We start from the raw sequence: 5,193 nt of genomic DNA on the forward strand, positions 1-5,193 counted from the left end.
TGCAAAAATTTAAATCAAGTGTATTTTCAAGACAAAATATTGAATATCATCCAATCAACTTTTGCACAGACTTTTGCACAACTGCTATTCACATTTACATGAAATTATCATTCATAAAATAATATTACTGTACCTATAACAAACAAGCTACGATATGTTCACTATTTGCGCAAACTAACAGCAAGCAACTGCCAACAACAAATTGCATCAATAAGCTACCACCAATCATTAAAATCAGTCAATTGCCATTCGTAAAAAAATCAACAAGGAATCACATTTCTGCACAAACTAAACACATGCAATCAAAATGTTGTGTAAACAATAAAAAATTGATGGCCACTTGCGCAATCTAACGACAAGTGACGTGGGGCTTGCGCAAAAAGAAAAACACTGCGCAAAAGACAAACAAACGCCATTCCACCGCGCTGTAAGAGAGGAAGGCTTTCGCCACCCAACACAAGGATGTCCTCTCGGTCCTTCCCAAATCTCAAACTTCCTCTTGTCCTTTCATTCCTTTAATAAACCCCTGTCAGCTCCCCCATCCCACACCATGGACACTGGTACAGTACCGTTTTTATGTCCCCCTAAGTTCTTTTCATTCTGTTTCTTTTGTTTGATTCTCTTCTGAAGATTTATAAGCTGTGAGATTTGTAATTCTATTTCCAAGTTGCAGATTCGCTCAAAAACAACTAGAGGCAGTAGAGGGGCACTCAGTAGAGCTAAGACCTCCGCCACGGAAGCTTATTTCTCGACCTTTTACTCCACCTTGACATGTATTAATTGGCGTGAATTTTCATACACTCAAATATGAACCAAGTTTGAAGTCTCTGTGACAACTATGTCAAAACTTATGATTGATTACGTGAATTGGGCATTTTGCTTGACCGTGACCTTCCAAAATATAATAATTTCCAGCTTTTTACATAACAATTAATTCCTGCAAGTTTCATTACTCGACGATTAAAATTGTGGTAATAAAAACTGTTCACAAACAAACACACACATAAATAGGGGTTACAACACAACCTCCTTCCACCTTCGTTGGCGGTATTTTCTTTTCATCATCCTTACTTCAGTTCTAACAAATAAAACTTTTAGAAGATTTATTCTCTAGCCCCTTCTAATTTAAACCCTATTTTAAGTTTCCATTTAGGCCCTATTTTAAGTTTCCATTTCCCTCAATAGAAAAGAAATACCGTTCAACAGTATCTTGTTATTTTCCGATAGCAACTGAAATCATAAACTAATCCAACTTACTCTCCCCGTTTTGATATACCAACTGATATAAATATTCCTGAACCAGTTTCTTAAACAGTCATAACGACAAAATAACTCGGCAATTCGATGTCATAAATTAAAATCTCCATCGCATAAATTAACAGGGTTCATTCTAATGTGTAAAAGAGCATTTTTAACATCTCTATAAAGATAGTTCCAATGACAATAGTCTGTACAATTTAAGAGTAATTAAAAAAAATGAAATATCACGTATATACAAATAATATACAAGATCTTTCTCCAGAACAGACTTTCTAAACGTTAAAAAAAAAAAAAAAAAAAAAAAAACTATATAAATCCTGACTAAGCAGAAGTTCTCAACAAAGTACAGACAAGTAATTATTTACAGCAAGTGACTCAATAGTTCTGACGAGTTTTGGAAATATTTTGAAGGAATTATACACAAGAAAAATGCAGTTTACTAACAATAAACCTTTTATGGGAAAGACTTTGCAAGCTGTTTAAACAATCCCTTTGGTGTTTGTTCTTGAAAGCAAATTAAAACAAACCACAGCATTTGAAACAACAATAAGTGATGAAACAAAACAATAAGTGACGAAACAATTTCCCCCAAAACCCTATTCGATTCGAATTAATTGTTATAAAGGTTATTCCCCTAAATGTAAGTTTTGAAAATATTTCAAAATTACTCTGAATTATATATAAATAATACTGTAAAATTTTCCTTATTTAAACTCACCAATAGCTGGCTCTTACGCTCCTTCATGCGATTTGGAAGTGGTCAAAGGTATAACTGAAAGTAAATAAATAGATAATTTAACAAATAGATATATAAAAGATTTAATATAAATTGGCGCATGTGTATGACATGCATACCAGTTTACTCGTGCTGTATAAAAATATTCTTCATGTATACCGAGACTTGACACACGGTACACACTGAAATATGAATAATTAAAATGCAGCAGATAACTCTGAAATACAGAAAATCTGAAATACAGCATATAACTCTGAAATGCAGTAAAGTAATGAAAAATACAGCAAACTTTTGAAAATAGTACAGCATATAACTCTGAAATACATCAAACTAATGAAAAAATGAAATACATCAAACTAATGAAAAAATACAGCACGGAAGTCTGAAATACAGCAAACTTTTTGAGAAAAAAAATTACAGTATATAACTGAAATACAGCAAACTTTAGAAACAATTACAGCAAATAACTCTGAAATACAGCAAACTTTTGGAAAAAAAATACAGCATATAACTCTACAATACAGCAAACTAATAAAAAAAACCTAACATATAACTCTGAAAAACAGCAAAGTAATAAAAATTTAAATACAGCAAACCAATAAAAATTACTGCATACAACTCTGAAATACAGCAAAGTAATAAAAAAAATGAAATACAGCACAGTAATGAAAAACTACAGCATATAACTCTGAAATACAGTAAATCTCTCTTGAAATAAAGAAAATGAATGAAAAACTACTGCAAATAACTCTTAAATACAGCAAATAACTCAAAATACAACAGAGTAACGAAAAAACACAGAATACAACAGAGTAATGAAAAAACACAGAATACAACAGAGTAATGAAAAAAAACTCAGAATACAGAAGAGTAATGAAAAAACACAGAATACAACAGAGTAATGAAAAAACACAGAATACAACAGAGTAATGAAAAACACAGAATACAGCAGAGTAATGAAAAAACACAGAATACAGCAGAGTAACGAAAAAACACAGAATACAACAGAGTAATGAAAAAAAAAACATACAATATAACTCTGAAATACAACAAAGTAAATAAAAAAAAATTCTTGAGAAGATGAACAAGAGAAATCCATCACTTTAAGAAAGACATAAATCTAATCTAAGAAAGCGAGATCTTAAAGAGATCGTCCACTGGGTCAGACGGGACAAAGAGATCTGAGGAAGATATGAACAGTCTTAAAAGGCGAAAGGAATTTAACCACCATTTCGGGTAAGATCTGAATAAAATGAAAATAATTGCATTTATACTGATACATGTCTTTTTAAGAGATGAGAAGGGTAGTGGTATGTATTTTGAAATGAAGCGTGTAGAGGCTCTCTCTCTCTCTCTCTCTCTCTCTCTCTCTCACGCAAACAAATAAAATTAGAACAAACGGTTCAAAATGTTTATTTTTCAGTTAATGTATACTCAAAATGATAGGCAACCTTAAAAATTTGTAGGCATATAAACAAATCTAACTTTAAAAATGCCATAATACCGTAAATACTGAAAATTGCAGACTATAAACTGCAATGAAATAAACACTGAATTTACCCTGATTTACAATCGTTGCATTTTCAATTGTACCGAGCAATTCCCTTAGAGTCACAAGCCGTAACCATTAGGCTGAATACTGCACAGTCCGAAATCAACATATTTCCCTTTTGCTCCCGATCACATTGCAAGACTTACGCAGGGATAATAATTTTCCAGTTCTAATAAGAGAAATTTATCAGGAAACTTAAAAGAGAACACTTCAAAAACACTTCACATAAATAGTGGCGATAAGGCATAAAATTTAGTTAAAATTATATACAGCATCTATACACGAAATGTATATATTTATACCCATATATATATATATATATATATACATATATATATTGTATGTGTGTGTGTGCGTGTATAAATATAAATACATATATATATATATATATATATATGGGTGTGTGTGTGTGCGCGCGCGTGTATAAATATAAATACATAAATAAATATATATATATATATATATATATCCTCCTATGAACACGGATTCAACAGCATGTTGATAAGAGCACTTGGGACGGTGCCTTCCCATAAGGGCTTCCTTGTTGCAGTGACGAAACCTTGACATGTGCAAGACATGAGAAACGAGAAGTAGGCTCTTCGATTTTGTTTATCATTTTTTATGATTCATTTGGTTTAGCAATAATTTATTTCTTCAATCTATCGATTGCATTGTTATATACAGTTTTGGTTTGATCATAGTACTATTTGATATTAACGTATGAACGAATAAAAATAATGTTTTACACTTTTCCTTCGTAAAATAATAATGGAATACGTGACTTGACTTTAAGTTTAAAAATAACTCTCTACTACTTGAGAGAATATTTGACAATTTCTGATTTGTATTAAAGGCGAGCATAAACAAAATTATAAATGCGAAAACATTTTTTATATACATTTGAGGATTATTCTAATTAAAATACTGTATCTCTTACAATGTGGACAAAATGTCTAAGTTTAATTTCTTTTCAGTTTTACTGATATTAAATCCATCGCATTAGTCAAATGTGTAAACAATTGATATTTTTAATATCAAAATTGGAATAAATTATATAATAAACAGTAAAAATGTAACTTCAGGAAAATACAAAATATCTTACATTTAATAAAATGACACAAACACGACTCCATCTTAGGACAAAGATCATATTTCCATTACGAAAAATACAAATAGATACTATAACACTAAATTCAAAATAAGATCTCATGCCGCTTAAGAAATATATAAAAAAATGTTTAAAGTGAAAGATGTCAATAAAACCATTAAAACGAAAAGAAATAATATATAGATCAAGCACCATTATAATTGCTCTTTAATTCAATGAATATTCGCTGAAACTTAAAATATGGTCAACAAATGCTTTTCAATGATGCTACAGAACAAAAGATATTTTGATCTTTTGCAGAGAGACTGTCAGATATACGAGTGTTTTGTTACGAAATTCAACAAGATTCTTTCGCGATTATTTAGTTTCAGAATAAACATTTTTTATTTTGCATATAAAATGGCAAACATATATGAAACTTGCACTTCAACAACCATATAAATTTCATTAAATAGCAAAGGAAATGTTTTCCCTATCAATAGTGTACTAGTATTATTGGACTTACTATAACCTTGTTAATATCATAATGACATAGGC

At 30.5% G+C, this 5,193-nt stretch overlaps 1 protein-coding gene across 6 annotated transcripts in view; it reads right to left on the reverse strand.

Moving 5' to 3' along the window:
• Ack-like (activated Cdc42 kinase-like) overlaps window positions 1–2,035 on the reverse strand; it is a 36,547-nt gene extending 34,512 nt beyond the window's left edge. For all 6 annotated transcript variants that reach the window (XM_068395023.1, XM_068395025.1, XM_068395024.1 and 3 more), the window contains exon 1: window positions 1,979–2,035. The gene's annotated coding sequence lies outside the window, so the exon portion shown is untranslated. The remainder of the gene's footprint in view (window positions 1–1,978) is intronic.
• Window positions 2,036–5,193: the final 3,158 nt, after the last annotated feature.

The sequence above is a fragment of the Palaemon carinicauda genome, chromosome 20 (assembly GCF_036898095.1).
Source record: "Palaemon carinicauda isolate YSFRI2023 chromosome 20, ASM3689809v2, whole genome shotgun sequence".
In the NCBI taxonomy this organism is placed as follows: Eukaryota; Metazoa; Arthropoda; class Malacostraca; order Decapoda; family Palaemonidae; genus Palaemon; species Palaemon carinicauda.